Source organism: Lynx rufus, unplaced genomic scaffold (assembly GCF_022079265.1).
Source record: "Lynx rufus isolate CCGP_SWC_20201006 ecotype Redwood Valley unplaced genomic scaffold, mLynRuf1.p SCAF_17, whole genome shotgun sequence".
Lineage (NCBI taxonomy): Eukaryota > Metazoa > Chordata > Mammalia > Carnivora > Felidae > Lynx > Lynx rufus.
This window is the reverse complement of record NW_025814831.1, coordinates 11,940,807-11,958,213: the sequence shown is the minus strand read 5'-3', so window position 1 is coordinate 11,958,213 and position 17,407 is coordinate 11,940,807. Positions and strand designations below refer to the sequence as shown.

The 17,407-nt window shown below is 34.0% G+C and overlaps 1 protein-coding gene across 1 annotated transcript in view; it reads left to right on the top strand.

The window, feature by feature from the left end:
- Positions 1–17,407, top strand: part of UNC79 (unc-79 homolog, NALCN channel complex subunit) — a 213,917-nt gene that overhangs the window by 28,074 nt on the left and 168,436 nt on the right. The window lies entirely within an intron of this gene.

Below are 17,407 nucleotides of genomic sequence, written 5' to 3'. Positions count from 1 at the left end.
AGTTTTAAGTTCATGGTTTCTTCTTTGACCCATGGGTCATATAGAAGGATGATGATTGATTTCTAAACATATGGTGATTTTCCTTGTGAAATTTTGTATTGATTTATAGTTTGATTCCTCTGTGGCCAGACAACATACTTTGTATTATTTCATTTCTTTAACACTTTTTACACTTTCTTTAGGGTTGAGCCCATGGTTATTTTGTAATGTTCTGTATACTTAAAAAACATCTCTTGTATTTGGTAGTTGTTTGCTACTGTGTTCTATATATGTCAAATAAATAAAATTTGTTAATTGTGTAGTTTAAAACTTCTATATCCTTATTGCATCTTTTCTTCTATTGGTTACCAAGGGTAGAATTTTAAAATCTCCTACTATGACTGTGGATTTGTGTATTCCTCCTTGTAGTTCTGCTGATATGTGCATTATTAGGTGCTTACAAATTTAGAATGCAATATTTATTTTTTTCCAACGTTTATTTATTCTTGAGAAACAGAGAGAGACAGAATGTGAGTGGGGAGGGGCAGAGAGAGAGGGAGACACAGAATCCAAAGCAGGCTCCAGGCTCTGAGCTGTCACCACAGAGCCTGACATGGGCTTGAACTCACAGACTGTAAGATCATGACCTGAGCTGAAATCAGATGCTTAATTGACTGAACCACTGAGACTCCCCAAGAATACAATATTTTCTAGTGAATTGAAACTTATATCATTATGAAATGTATGTCTTATCTCTAGCAATGCTTATTTGTGTTAAAATCTACTTTGTCGTAGACTAATATAACTATACCAGCTTTCATGAATATAGCTGTACCAGCTTTCATGAGTGTTTGCATACTATAACTTTCCACCCTTTTATTTTCAACCATTTTACATTCTTATATTTCATGTGTGTCTTCTGAGCAGCATAGAGTTCTATATTTTAAAGTCAATTTTCATGATTTTTGCCTTTGTTTGGAGCACCTAGTCCATATATATACAATATAATTACTGGCATATTTCATTTTAAATTCACGATTTTTCTGTTTGCTTTCTATTTCTCCTGCCTTTTCTGTGTTCCCTTTTTTTCTCTCCCTTTTGCCTCTTTTGCACTGATTGAGTATATTTAAGTATTCTTTGTCTTATTGAATTATTCAATCTTCTGTAGTCTTTTAATTATTACCCTAGAGATTATACCATGCATTCTTGACATATCAGTGTCTAGTATAAAATAGTACTTTTACCGTTTCCTGTAAAATGACAGATGATTTTAACTTTTTTTTTTAGCCCTTCCAAACTTCCATGCTATATTCTCTATTTCTTTATAATTTTACAACATGTAATTATTATTGGTCCTTGCAGCCAATATTCATTTGATTTTCTTTTTTCTGGCTCCTCCTGCCCCTTTTTATATTTCTAAACTCCCATCTGGGATTTACTTATTTTTCCTTAATAATACGTTTTTATATTTCCTTTAGTGCCCTTCTACTGGGGATAAATTTTCTCAGTGTTTGTTTGAAAACATCTTTATTTTGCCTTTATTTTTTAAAGCTATTTTCTTAGTATATAGAATTCTATAACAGTGATTTTCTTTTCATACTTTGAAGATATTTCATGATCTTGTCATGTTCATTGTTTCTATTGAGAAGTCAGCTGTCATTGTTGCTCTTTTGAAGGTAAATTGCCTTTTGTATTTTGCATTTTTTTCTATTTTGTTGAAATTTAAAAAATATCTTTTCCCAGTTTTATTGAGAAATAATTGACATACATCAATGTAAGAGTTCAAGGCATACAGCATGATGGTTTCATTTACATATATTGCTATTATTACAGTAGCTTCAGCTAACCCCCATCATCTCATATAGATATAATATAAGGAAAAGAAAAGAAAAGAGAAAAAAAAGAAAAATATTCTCCTTGTATTGGGAACTCTTAGGATTCACTCTCTTAACAACTTTCCTACATATCATCTGGCAGTGTTAACTGTATTCATCATGTTTTACGTCACATCCCTACTACTTATGTGTCTTATAACTGAAAATTTGTACTTTTTGACCACCTTCCTCTAATTCCTCCTCCCCACCCCACCTCTGGTAACCATGTCTGATCTCTTTTTCTCTTTTTCTATGATCCCACATATAAGTGAGATCATACAGTATTTGTCTTTCTCTGTCTGACCTATTTCACTTAACATAATGCCTTCAAAGTCCATCCGTGTTATTGCAAATGATAGGATTTCCTCATTTTTAATGGGCTAAATAATATTCCATTGTGTGTGTATATCACAACTTTACTCATTCATCTATTGGTGTGCACTTAAGTTATTTCCATGTCTTGGCTATTGTAAATAATGCTGCTCTTTTACATTCATGCAGATATCATTTTGAGTTAGTGTTTTTATTTCCTTTGGATATATTCCCAGAGGTGGACTTGCTGGATCATATGATAGATTTATTTTTAATTTTGGGGGGATACTCCATATTGTTTTCCTTAGTGGTTGTACCAATTTACAATTTGACCGACAGTGCAAGGAATCCTTTTTCTCTACATCCATGTTAACATTTATTATCTCTTGTCTGTTTGATCATGGCCATTCTAACAGGCATGAGATGATACCTCACTGTGGAATTTGCATTTCCCCAGTGACTAGTGATGGTGAGCATCCTTTCATGTGCCTGTTGGCCTTTTGTATATCTGCTTTTAAAAAATGTCTATTCAGCTATTCAAGTCCTTTGTACATTTTTTAAATTGGGCTATTGTATAGATTCTTTATGTATTTTAGATTCTAATCCCTTATCAGATATATGGTTTGCAAATATTTTTTTCCATTCTGGAGGTTGTCTTTTCACTTTGTTGTTTCTTTTGCTGTACAGAAGCTTTTTAGTTTGAGGTAGTTTGATTTTGTTGCTTATGCTTTAGGTGTCATATCCAAAAAATCATTACCAAGACCCGTGTTAAGGAGCTTTATTCCTATGTTTCCTTCTAGGACTTTCGTGGTTTCAGGTCTTACATTTAACTCCTTAATCCATTTTGAGTTAATATTTGTGAGTAGTATAAGATTGTGGTTCAGTTTCATTCTTTTATATATGAATGTCAAATTATACCAGCACCATTTTATTGAAGAAATTGTCTTTGTCCATTGAAGTATTCTTGACTCCCTTGTCAAATATTAGTTGGCTGTATACGTTTCAGTTTATCTCCTGGCTTTTGATTCAGTTTCATTGGTTTATTTGTCTGTTTCTATGCAGTACCATACTGTTTTGATTCCTATAGCTTTATAATATAGTTTGAAATCAGGGAGTGTGTTGCCTCCTATTTTGTTCTCCTTTCTTAGGCTTTCTTTGTCTATTTGGGGTCTTCTGTGGTTCCATATATATTTTGGGAGTGTTTTTTCTACTTCTGTAGAAAATGCCATTGGAATCTTGATAGGGGTTGCATTGAATCTATAGATGGCTTTTGGTAGTAGTGATAGTTTAATAATTATTCCTCCAATCCATGGACATGCAATACCTTTCTATTTGTGTCTTTGGTTTCTTTAATTATTGTTTTATAGTTTTCTGTTTAGAGATTTTTCACCTCTCTGGTTAAATTTATTCCTAATAATGTTATTGTTTTCGATGCTATTGTAAATGGGATCAGTTTTTTAAATTTCTTTTTCAGAAAGTTCATTGTTAAGGTATAGAAATGTTACTTATTTTTATATGTTGATTTTTGTATCCTGCAACTTTATTGAATTCATTGGTTAGATATAGCAGATTTTTGGTTGAGTCTTTAGGATTTTCTATATAAAAATCATGTCACCTGCAAATAGGGATAATTTTACTTCTTCCTTTCCAATTCTGATACCTTTTATTTCCTTTTCTTGCCTGATTGCTCTAGCTAGGATTTCCAGTACTATGTTGAATAGGAGTGGTGAGAATGGGCACCCTGTGTTGGTTCTGATCTTAGGGGAAAGGTTTTCAACCTCTGATTGCTGAGTATGTTGTTAACTGTTGGGCTTGTCACATATGGCCTTTAGTATATTGAGATGTTTCTGGCATGTAGTTTAAGACTTTTTATCATGAATAGATGTTAAATTTTGTCGAGGGCTTTTTGTGTGTCTATTGAAATGATCATATGATTCTTTTCTTTCATTCTATTAAGTGATATATCACATTAATTGATTTGCATATGTTGAGTGATCCTTGTATCCCAGGGATAAATCCTACTTGATCATGGTAAATGATACTTTTATTAGCTACCGAATTTGGTTTGCTAGTATTTGCTAGTATTGCTGACAATTTTTGCTTCTATATTATTCAGGGATATTGGCCTATAGTTTTCTTTTCTAATAGTGTCTTTTCTGGTTTTGGTATCAGGATAATACTGGCCTCATAAAATGAGTTTGGGAATGTTCTGTTCTCTTTGATTTTTTTTTGGAAGTGTTTGAGAAAGATTGGTGTTTTCTTCTTTAAATGGGAAAAGTCATCAGTGAAGCCATTTGTTTCTGGGCTTTTGTTCATTGGGCGATTTTTGATTACTAATTCAATCTCCTTACTAATAGTCTATTCAGATTTTTTATTTCTTTTTGATCCAGTCTTGGTAAGTTGTATGTTTCTAAAAATTTTTCCATTTCTTCTAGGTTGTCCAGTTTGTTGACATACAGTTGTTCACAGTAGCCTCTCACGATCCTTTGTATTTCTGGGGTATCAGTTATAATGTCTCCTTTTTCATTTAAAATTTTGTTGATTGGGGTCTTCTCTCTTTTTTCCTTGGTTAGTCTAGTTAAGGATTTGCCAGTTTTGTTTATCTTTTCAAAGAACCAACTCTTAGTTTGGTTAATCTTTTCTATTGTTTTTCTGTTCTTTATTTCACTTATTTTTGCTCTACTCTTAATTATTTTCTTTCTTCTGCTGACTTGGGGCTCAGTTTTTTTCTTTTTCTAGTGGGGTTAGGTTTTTTATTTGTGATTTTTCTTGCTTCTTAATGTAGGCATTTATTACTGTGAACTTCCCTTTTAAAACTGCTTTTACCACATCTCATAGTATGTTTCCATTTGTGTCTCAGGAAACTTTTATTTTCCCTTTAATTTCTTCTGTGACCCATTGGTTGTTCAAGAGAGTGTTGTTTAATTTCCATGTGTTTATGATTTTTCCATTTTTCTTCTTGTTACTGATTTCTAGTTTCATGTTGTTGTGGTCAGAGAAGGTATGTGGTATGATTTCAATCTTCTTGAATTTGCCAAGACTTGTTTTGTGGCCTGTTTCTCTATATATGTGGCTTGTATATATGGTCTAGCTTGGAAAATGTTCCATGTGTGCTTGGGAAGAAAGTGTATTATACTGTTGTTGGCTAGAATGTTCTGTATGTCTGTCATGTTCATTTGGTCTATAGTGCTCAAATATGCAGTTCTTTATTGATTCTGTCTGGATGATCTATCCATTGCTGAGAGTAGGTTTTCTTTATTTTTTTTATTTTTTATTTTTTCAGTAGCTTTACTATGATACATCTAGTTGTGATATTATTTATGTTTGTCTTTTTGGGAGGTTCATAGGACTTCTTGGCTTGATATCTCTTATCAGTTTTGGGAAATTGTCAGGCATTATCTCTCTTTTGTTGGTGTGTGTAATACTTTATTTAAAGGCATATTCCATATATAGCAAGGTGGACAAGTATCAAGTGCATGGCTGGATCAATTTTGACAAATGTATAATGCTCATTTAATCATTACCCACATAAACATAATAGAATGTTTCCATCACCCCAGAAAGTAATGGCATGACTCTTAACAGTTAATGCCCTTTCTTCCACCCTGATGTAGTCACTACTCCCGTTTATGTATAATTCCTATATTCATATAATTCAGGGATTTATATAAGTAGAGATCAAAGTATGTATTCTTTTATTTCTGACTTCTTCGCTCAACATAATGTTACTGAGATTAATTTGTATTGTTGAGGATATTAGTAGTTCTTTTTATTGTTAAAAGTAAGTATTCCACTGCATGAACATACCACAATTTTGTTTTGTTTTGTTTTGTTTTCGACTCTGATATTGATGTACATTTGGTTTGTTTTAAGTTTATGGCCAACATACGTGAAGCTGCTATGAACGTTTTATACAAATCTTGTGTGGGCATATGCATTCATTTTTTTGGGTATATACTTCTAAAAGTGGAATTGCTGGGTCATAGGGTTTATAAGAAAATTCTAAACAGCTCTGTAAAGTGTTTATGCCATTTTATATTTCACTCAACAATGTATGAGAGTTTCAGATACTATACACCCTTGCTAACACTTTGCAGTGTTTTAAATTTTAGCTATTCTGGGGGGTGTGTATCTCATTGTGGTTTTAATTTGCATTTCCTGGGTGACTGATGTGGAGTATTTTTTCATATGCTTATTGGTCATTTAGATATTTTATTTTATGAAGTACCTGCTAAAATCTTTTGCATAGGTATTAATTGGATTGTTTGCCTTTTTTTTTTTTTTTTTAATCTTTATTTTTGAGAGAGAGACAGCGTGTGAGCAGGGGAGGGGCAGAGAGAGAGAGAGGGAGACACAGAATGCGAACCATGCTCCAGGCTCCAAGCTGTCAGCACAGAGCCTGACACGGGGCTCGAACTCACGAACTGTGAGATCATGACCTGAGCCGAAGTCTGACGCTCAACCGACTGAGCCACCCAGGCGCCCTTGTTTGCCTTTTTTATTATTGTTATACAGTTGTTTCTTTTTTATGTCATCTGGTAAGAGTCATATGTTAGATTTATATTTTACAAATATTTTCTTTCAATCTAGGATTGCTGTTTTACTCTCCTAACAGTGTCTTTTGATGAGCATGAGTTTTTAATTTTGATAAACTAAAATTTATCATTTTTTCATTCATGGTTAGTGACTTTTTGTTTTAAGAAATATATACCTTCTCCAAGGTCATGAAGATCGTCTCCCTTGTTTTCTTTTGGAAGCTTTTAGTTCAGCTTGCACATTTAGGTGTATGCTTCATTTAAGTTTAATTTTTTTTTTTTAACATTTATTTACTGTTGAGAGAGCACGAGCAGGGGAGGGGCAGAGAGAGAGGGAGACACAGACTCTGAAGCAGGCTCCAGGCTCTGAGGTGTCAGCACAGAGCCTGATGCGGGACTGGAACCCACAAACCGCTAGATCATGTCCTGAGCGGAAGTCGGACACTTAACCGACTGAGCCACCCAGGCTCCCCCATTTAAGTTTCATTTTTGTGTGTGGTAGGTATGATTCATTTATTTCCTTATGGTTTGCTCTAGCACCCGTTGTTAAAAAGTTTATCCTTTTTCTTATATTGGCTTATATTGGCCTCTTGGTCATATATATGTGAGTATATTTCTGGAGTCTATTTTGTTTCATTGATCTGAATACCAGTACAAACTATGTTAAATAATTTGGCTTTATAGTCTTGAAGTCAGATACTGCAAGTCTGTTTTTCTTCTTTGATCATCTTCCCTATTTTATGTCTAATGCATTTCCATATAAATTTTAGTATTGGCTTTCATTTCTGCAAAAATGATTCTGCTGACATTTTGATCTGTATTGTGTTAAATCTGTAATTCTATTAGGAAAAAATTGACATTGCAAAAATATGTTTTCTAATCCATGAACATGATATATTTCTTCATTATTTAAGTCTTCATTATTTAAGTCTCTCAACAGTGTTCTGTAGTTTTCAGTATAGAATTTTTGTATTTCTTTTGTTAAATTAGTTGCTAGATATTTGATTTTTTTGTTGCTGTTGTAAATGGCATTATTTAAAATATTAATTTCCATTTGTTTATTAACAGTATGCAGAAATTCAGTCAATTTTTGCGTATTCATCTTTATCCCATGACTTTGCTAAATTCAGTTATTAGTTCTAGTAGTTTGTTGGTTAGTCGTATTTTCTATATAAATGTGGTCATCTGTAAAGACAAACTTGCTACTTTCTAATTTTGTTAACATTTATTGTTGTTTGTTTGTTTCATTGCCTAGCACTTTCAGAACAATGTTGAATAGAGGTGGTAAGAATGGCCACCATTGCTTTGCTCCTAACTTTAGGGAATATTTCACCATTAAGTGTGGGTTTAGCTCTTGGGTTTTGCAGATATCCTTTATGGTCAGTTTGAAGACATTTTGTTTTATTTCCAGTTGATTGAGAGCTTTAACCAGGAAAGGTGTTATTTTTTTTTACAAGTACTTAGATGAACTAAAACAAGAACAACAGAGAAGAAAACAATAATAGTTATGTATATCATTGCTTTCTACCCTTGTCTTTACTATTTTCTTCCTTTTCTTTTTTTGAATTTAATTTTCTCTTCTTTCTTTTCCCTAGCTTCTTGAAGTGAAAGCTTAAATTGTTGGCTTTCAACATTAATTTTTTTCTAATTTTCCATTTAAGGTTATCAGTTTCCCTCTAAGCTCTACATTAGCTGTATCCCACAAATTTTGGTTTGTTGTGTTTTTACAATCATTGATTTAAAAATATTTAAAAATTTCTAGTGCTAGATCTTTCTTTGCCTGTGTTATTTAGAAGAATATTTTCAGATATTTGGGTTCTAATAATTTTTTGTTTTGATTTCCACTGTAATTGCACTGTAATCTGAATTTTTTTTAAGACTTCAAAGATGTCATTCCATTGTTTCTGATAATGAAACAAATTATCAGACAGAAATTAGACATCATTCTTATGATTGTATCCCTAAATGTAATATATTTTTTCTCTGCCTCTTTTAAAGATTTTTTCTTGATTTTCAGTGCTTCGTAATGATACTAAATTTCATATAGTTTCATTATGATCTGCTTAAGAGTAAAGGTCTTTTTATTTATTCTATTTGAGATTCGTTGAGCTTCTTGAATCTGTGGTTTCATGTTCTTCTTCAGTGTTGGAAAAATGTTGGTTGTTATCCTCTACAGGTATTTATTGTGCCCTTTCTTTGTCACCTCTCATCTTAGGATTTAAAAAAATATTTTCTGTTGTTTCAGAGGTCTGAGGTATTCCATCCCCCACTGCCCCGCTTTTGGGGAGGGGGGAAAGTTTGTCTGTGCTTTAGTTGGGTTTATATTAATCTGTCCTCAAGTTTACTAATGCTTTCTTCTTCTGTGGCCAATATTTCTTAAAAGTTATATATATTCATCTTTCTGTGCTACACTCTGAATCTTGCTTCTGACTTGTCTTCCTGTTCACTAATCCTTTAGCCTCCCGATTATATTTTTAGTTTTGTTCACTGTATTTTTAAGTTCTAGAATTTCCATTTGGTGCTTTAAAAAAGAAATTCCAATTCCTTGTTGATCTTTTTAAACTTGTCTTTTACTTTATAGAACATATTAAGCATAGTTATTTGAAAGTTAGTTGGTTTCTGATAACTCAATTTTTGAATCTCTGAAAATTCTGATTTTATTGTTGTTTCTTTTGTTTACTTGTCTTGTGTGTGTGTGTATAAATTTATTCATTCATTATTTATACATATATATGTATTTATATTTGTATATATTATAAATTGTGTGCAAGCCGATAGAAAAACTGTAGAGCTAATTTGAGGTTTAGAAGATTATATTTCTTCAAACAGGATTTGCTTTTGCTTCTGGAAATTTTGAGGCTATGGACATTAGCAATCCAGGTCACTTTAGTGCAGCTTAAAAAAAGAAGACCTATGATCCATTCTTGAGATGATTTGAGGCTGGTTCTCAGTCCCTTTGAGGGTTGGTCTAATTCTGGTTCCCCTTTACTCTATGGTGTGGCCTTTTGAGACCTCTTCCCACGTCCTAGGGGGATTTTTAGGTCTCCCATTTTCAATTTTTGTTCCCCTACTTCAAATAGTTTGTTGAAATCTGTTCATCTTGTGGGATTGGCATATAGAGAAATAGGTAAAGAAGGAGGTGTGGCATCAAATGCCAGGTCCACCTTTTGGTGATTCCTTCTTTTTTTGGATCATGGCCCCTTAACACCCCCCTAAAGTTCTCTGTTTTTGTTGTTGTTGGTTTTGCTTTTAATCTTGTCCAGTTTTGTAATTGTTCTCAGTAGGAGAATCAGCTTAAATTAATTTGTCTGTCATTTTTGGGGAAATGGAACCTAAACTTTTTTCTTGTAATATTTTCAAGAGTGGAATGTAGGTCATATGTATTTTTTGAGTTCAGGCATATTTAAGAATGTCTTTCTATTTCTTCACACATGAAAGAAGACTGCTTCACTGTGAAAAATATGTAAATATTGCTTCATTATTTTCTGGCATTTAGAATTATAGAAGACAAATCTTAGACAAGTGTGATTTGTCTGTTATAGAAATCCTTTTGGTCGTTCTTAATTCTTGGAGATTTACTTATTAAAAAGACTTTGCTTAAGTATCTTTATGTATGAGTATCTTTTTATTGACTTTCACCAATAACGTTAAGAGTGCTTTCAGATCCCTTTTCAATCTTTTTTAGGAAATTTCTCATTAATGAAATTTTAAATTATTGCTTTTTCAAGTTGGTATGTCCCTCAGGAATACCTATAATTCATAGGTCAAATTTCATTTTCTGTACTGTGTAGCTATTCTAACCACTATTTCCCATACATTTATCTTCTATATTCTTAGCTTGTCAGGTTGGTTTACTGTGTAACTTATTTGACTCCCCGCCCCCCCCAAATCAGCTCTATTTATTGCTTTGAATTAGGATTTCTAATTTTGCTATTTCATTTTTAGTTTAATTATAGTTATCATATCTCTTGTCCAAATTCCTTTTTATCTCATTCTGTTAGCTTCCCATCTCACCATGAATTTCTGTGACTTTCTACTTCTGTTTTTATAGAGGCCATGTGTTCTTACATCAAGTTGCAGATGCTATAATACCTTCCTAAAATATTTTGACTCATAGACTAGATAATTTTCAGACATGTTTTCTCTCAAGTGTCTGCATAATATTTCCTTTCCTTTGAAGTATATGTTTGGTTGGTCCTTCACTTTTTTCTTTTTAAAATCAATTTTGCTGGTCCCATTAGTGGCCAGGTGAGTATGGACTGTGCCTCATGGTGGTGCTGTTCTGGCCCATGCAGCAGCCAGGTGGGCCTGAACCAGGACTTAAGTCCCACCAGTGGGGACCATCTTGTGCATGGCTTCCTTCTCTTCACCCTAAGGGTGCAGAGGCCTGAGCCAGGCCAGGGCTGTTGGGTCTCTTGGGCCAGATGCACATGTATCTTTGCCTAAGGGAGCCCCACTTGTGTGAATGAGGAGGCTGTGCCCAGGCGACTGGACCACTGGCCACCCCTGAAGCATCAGCTAGATCGTCATGTGGCCTGGTTGCTATGTTCATTCCATATATGTGCAAAGATGCAAGCCAGGCTGCGTGGGTGCAGTCCTGACTCCAGCATGACCTCGCTCCATGACCTTGTCAAGTTACTTATACTCTCTGTGCTGGATCTGTGACCTTTGAGGATATGGCCATTGACTTAACACTGGAAAAGTGGCAGCAGCTTGATCCTGCTTAAAGGACTACCTTTGGGGATGTGAGGCTAGGGAAATATAGGAACTTCACATCAGTGGGATGCTCAGTTTCCATGTCAGATATGATCTTCACATTGGAGTCAGGAGGACAGCTGTGGATAGTAGGGGAAGGAACACCACCTCCAGGTTGTCCAGGAGATGACTATGAAATTGGTAATCAAATAGGAATGCACCAAGAATTTAAGGAGACTTTTGAATCAAGTGAATTTCGTTTATGATGAAGCACCTACTAAGCAGAAAGTCTATGAATATGAAGCTTTTGCAAACATATTTCATCTCAGTGTAAACATTGTCCCATCCAGACAAAAACTCCATGAACATGTCTTAGGTGGAAGGAGTTTGAAAGATAACTTAGATTTACTTTAGAAGAAAGAAGCTTTCTGAATTTAGTGGAGATGAGAAATTATTCAACTATAATTAATTTCAAATTACCCATGAAAAAAACTGATACAGGTAAGAAAACCTTATGAATGAGGGAAAGTATTTAGTCAGAAGTCATACCTGATTGGACACCAGAGAGTCCATCCTGGAGAGAAACCCTATGGATGTAATAAGTGCAAGAAAGTCTTTACTGATTGAGCATCCTTTACTAGACACACGAGATCTCATGCAGGTGAGAGACACTATGAATGCAAATTCAGCCAGAAAGCCTTTAGCAGAAAAACCTCATTATATACCAGATAATTCAAACTAGAGAGAAACTCTATGAATGTGGAAATGCCTTCAGTAATAGTTCTTATTTTAATAGGCATGAAAAAAATGCATACTGGTAATAAATCCTAAAATGTAATGAATGTGGGATGCTGTTCAGTGTGTGGTAGGTTGTTATACCAGCCCCAAAAGACTAAGACATCATTATTCAATACAAACTTCAAATCATCAAAATTGCTTTGGCAAGAAGAATTCTGAAATTTTGTTTTTTTCTGAACTTGCATCAGTTAGAATTCCTTTGTGTTGGAAATAACAGAATGTTGAAACTGACTTAAGCAACAAAAGGAACTTCTTTTTTTTTTAATTTTTTTTTTCAACGTTTATTTATTTTTGGGACAGAGAGAGACAGAGCATGAACGGGGGAGGGGCAGAGAGAGAGGGAGACACAGAATCGGAAACAGGCTCCAGGCTCTGAGCCATCAGCCCAGAGCCCGACACGGGGCTCGAACTCACGGACCGCGAGATCGTGACCTGAGCTGAAGTCGGACGCTTAACCGACTGAGCCACCCAGGCGCCCCAGCAACAAAAGGAACTTTATTGGTACATATCACAGGAAAGTCCAGTATAGCTACTTTTTTTTTTTTTTGAGAGAAAGAGCAAGTGAGCATTAGCAGGGGAGGAACAGAGGGAGAGAGAGAGTCTCAAGCAGGCTTCATGCCCAGCATAGAGACTGACACAGGCCTCGATCTCACAACCTTGAGATCATGACCTGAGTGGAAACCGAGAGTTAGATGCGTAACCAACTGAGTCACCCAGGCACCCCAGTATAGCTATTTAAAATGGAGAAAGAGATAATTTGACATCTTGAGAAAAGACTCAAAATTGAGTCTTCTGATTGATGAACATGGCATATCTAACCATTTATTTAGGCCTTGTTTAATTTGTGTCAGCAGTTTTTTCTAGTTTTCAGTGTATAGGTCTTACAGATATTTTGTTAAAGGTATTCCTAAATGTTTTGTGGGTTTTGATACTGTTGTAAATAGTATTTAAAAATTTAATATTTCTACTTGTTTATTGCCATTATATAGAAATGTAATTGATTTTTCTATTTTGACTTCATATCCAGCAACCTTGCTAAATTCACTTATTAGTTTTTGTAGCTTATTTTTAAGTTCTTAAGATTTTCTATGTACATGATTATACCCTCTGGCAAATTAATATAATTAAAAATTTTTCTTTTTCCTGCCATGCCTCCTTTCCTTCCTCCCTCCCTCTCTCCCGTCCTTTCTTCCTTCTTTTCTTCTTTCCCTCTGTCACCCCTTCCTTTCTCTCTTTCTTTTCCTCATTGTGCTGGCTCATATCTCCACTTCAGTGTTAAATAGAAGTACTGCAAGTGACTATCTTTGTTTTCTCCCTCTGTCTCTATGGGGCATGTATGCAGCATTAAGTCTGGTGTTAGCTGTAGGCTTTTAACAGATGCTTTTTTATCAGAGTAAGGAAGTTCCTGTCTATTCTTAGTTTACTGAGAGTTTTTATCATGAGTGAATGTCAATTTTGGTCAAATACATCTTCATCTATTGAGATGATCACATGACTTCTTCCCTTTATTTTGTTAATATGGTAAATTACATTGATTTGCTTTGCATTGTTAATGCAACCTTGTATTTCCTTGGATAAACTCCACATTGTCAGCTATATTATATTGCCAGACTCAATTTGCTAGTTTTGTTAAAATATTTTGCTCCTGTATTTATGAGGGACATTGATCTAGTTTCCTTTTATTATAATGTCATCTGGCTTTGTTTCCAGAGTAATGCTGGCCTCATAAAATGAGTTGGGAAGAGTTTCTTACTGTTCTGTTTTCTGAAAGAAAATTAATTTGTATTATTTATTCTTTAAATAGTTAAGAGGATTCACTTGTGGATCTATCTAGACTTGGGGTTTTCTTTGTAGGAAGGTTTCACATTATGAATTCAATTTAATATTATGTCACATTTTACTTTTCTACTTTTTGTCCAGTCATATTTATAATTTTGTAGTCTGTATTTTGAGGAATAAATGGCATATGCATTTTTTCCAACTTGCCAAATTTATTGTCATATCTGTAGAATCTGTGGTGATGTTCTACCTTTTATTCTTGATATTGGTAATTTGTTTTTTTGTCTATTTTTTATTCATCAGGGTAGCTTGAGGGTTTATCAGTTTTATTGAACTTTCCAAAGACCCATCATTTGGTTTTATGATTTTCCCTATTGGTTTTTTGTTTCCAATTTCATTGATTTCTGCCTTCTATCTTTGTGATTCCCTCTTTAATATTGAGTTTAACTTCTTCTTTTTTCTGCTTTAAGATAGAAGCATAAATTGTTTTTCTATATTACTAAAATAGAAGCATAAATCATTAATTTGGACCTTTTATGTTCTCTAATTTAAGAGTCTAAAGCCATAAATTTACCTAAAAGCATTGCTTTAGTTTCAGCCCACAAATTTGATATGGTGTGATTACATTGTATTTCAGTACAGAATATTTTCTAATATTCCTTATGACTTTTTCTTTCATTTATGGATTGTTTAGAAGTGTGTTTGTTTAAATGTACATGTTTTTGCTGATTTTCCAGGTATCTTTTTGCTTTTTATTTCTAGTTTAATTCCATGTGGTCAGAAAACTTACACTGTGATTTCACTCCATCTAAATTTTTGAGCTTTGTGTAATGGACCAGAATACTGTCTCAATACTGAGAGAGGATTGTTGAAATTTACAACACGAATTATGGACTTCTTTCTCTTTTAGTTCTCTCAGTTTTGCTTCATTTAATTGGAAACTCCATCATTAGATACAAACATATTTATAATTGTTATGTCATCTTGATGAATTGACTCATCATTGTCAAATATCCTTCTTTATTACTGGTAATATTCTTTGTTCTGGGGTCTACTTGTCTGATATTTATATAGACACTCCAGCTTTCCTGTGATTAGCATTATATTAGTGTGGTATAACTTTTCTGATTACTTTTTTAAAAAAAAATTATTTATTTAAGTAATCTCTACACCCAACATGGGGCTTGAACTCATGACCCCGAGATCAAGAGTCACATGCTCTTTTGACTGAACCAGCCAGATTCCCCTCTGTTTACTTTTAATTTATCTATCTTTATATTTCAAGTGTGTTTCTCACAGGCAGCATTTATTCAGGCCATGCTTTTTGAAAAAGTTAAATGATATTTGACAATCTCGGCCTTTTAGACCATTTACATATAATGTAATTATTGTTTAGGCCATTTACATTTAATGTAATTACAAATAACTTAAGTCTATTATCTTACACTCATTTTCTGTTTGTCCCATCTATTCTTTGTCTGTTTTCTTTTTAATATCTTGTTTTCTTTTTGGTTAATTATTTTTAGCATTCCATTTTATCTCTGTATTAGCTATACCTCCTTTTAAGAAGAATTGCTCTAGGGTTTACAATATGCACCTTTAACTTCATAGTCTACCTTCAAATAATATTATACTAATTTGCATGTAGTGTAAGAACCCCGTGCACTTTCATGTCCTCCCTATCATCCTTTTTTTATTCTTGTTATCAAATATTTACTTCTTTTTTTAAAGTTTATTTATTAATTTTGAGAGAGAGAGAGTGTGTGTGTGGGCGGGTGAGGGGCAAAGAGAGAGGGAGAGAGAATTCCAATCAGGCTTCGTGCTGTCAGCGAAGAGCCTGATGCCTGGCTCGGACTCACAAACTGTAAGATCATGACCTGAGCTGAAATCAAGAGTTTGATGCTTAACTGACTGACCCACCCAGGCGCCCCTCAAATATTTACTTCTATATATATTATTAGTTTCACAATACATGGCTGTTATTTTTGTTTTAAACAGTGAATCATCTTTTAACAACATGCTAATATAAGTAGAAGGTCTTTTGCAGTTATTCACCATATTTGCTGTGTCCAGAACTCTTTATGCCTTTGTGTAGGTCCTAGCTTCCATCTGGTATCATTTTCCATCAGCCTTCCTTTAACATTTCTTGTTGTGGAGCCCAGCTGGCAATGAATTCTCTTATCTTGTGTTTGTCTTCAAATAGCCTTTATTTCATATTCATTTTTGAAGGATATTTTCACTGGCTATAGAATTCTAGGTGACAGTTTTTTTCTTTCAGCCTATTAAAGATGTCGTTCCATTGTCTTCTGGCTTGCATGGTTTCTGGCGAGAAATCAGCGATCATTCTTATCTTTGTTCCCCTGTAAGTAATGTGTCTTTTTTTTCCTGGCTGCTTTTAAGATTTTCTCTTTATCATGGTTTTAAATCAATTTGATTATAATGAGTTTGGTGTGATTTCCTTTGATTTAATTTTGCCTAAGATTCACTGAGCTTCTTAGATCTGTGGACTTATAGTGTTTATTAGATTTGAAAAATTGTGACCATTGTTTCTTCAAATGTCTTCACTCTTCCCCCCCTTTTCCTCTTTTGGACTTTTAACCACATGTGCTTTATAATGCCTAATATTTTCCCACAGCTCACTGAAGCTCTATTTTTCTTCCACTACTACAGTTTTGATAGTTTGTTGTTATGTCTTCTAATTCACTGATCTTTCCTTCTGCATTGTCTAATATGCTATTAAGCCCATTCAGTGAATTTCCCAGGTTCTATGTTATATTTTTAATTTTATAAATTTCATTTTTCTTTTATTATCTTTCATCTCTATCCTCATTGTGTTCATATTTTCCTTTGAATATGTTTTAAAGTAGCAGTTTTAAAGTCCGTGTTTGCTAACTACCTTGTCTCTATAGTTTCTGGGTTTATTTCTATTGGTCAGTTTTTTTCCTGATTATGGGTAACATTTTCCTCCCTTTCCAAATATCAGTAATTTTTTAATTGGATTCTGGACTTAATGAGTATTGCATTATTGAGTATCTGGATTTTGTTGTCTTTCATTACAGTGTTTTGAGGTTTGTTTTGGCTATCAAGTTATTGGTGGATCAACTTTACACTTTTAAGTCCTGTTCCTATATTTTGTTAGGGTAAGCCTGGAATAGCCTTGTCCCTAATGTTGGTTTAGCCCTACTGCTAAGGTATGACCTGCTAGAGTCATCTCTGTTGAATGTCCCAGGTTTTCACTGAGTTCCCTTTACTCTGACTGGTTGGAATTTGAATATCTCCCAGTCCTGTATGAGATGTAGGAATTATTCTGCTTACAGATCCTCCATAGTTGTTTTCTATGCAGCCTAATGGAGTTTTGTCTTACACGTGTTCTTCTTAGTATAAAGCCAAAGACCCAACAGGATTCTTGGTCAAAGTTCTGGAGCTCTTTCTTCG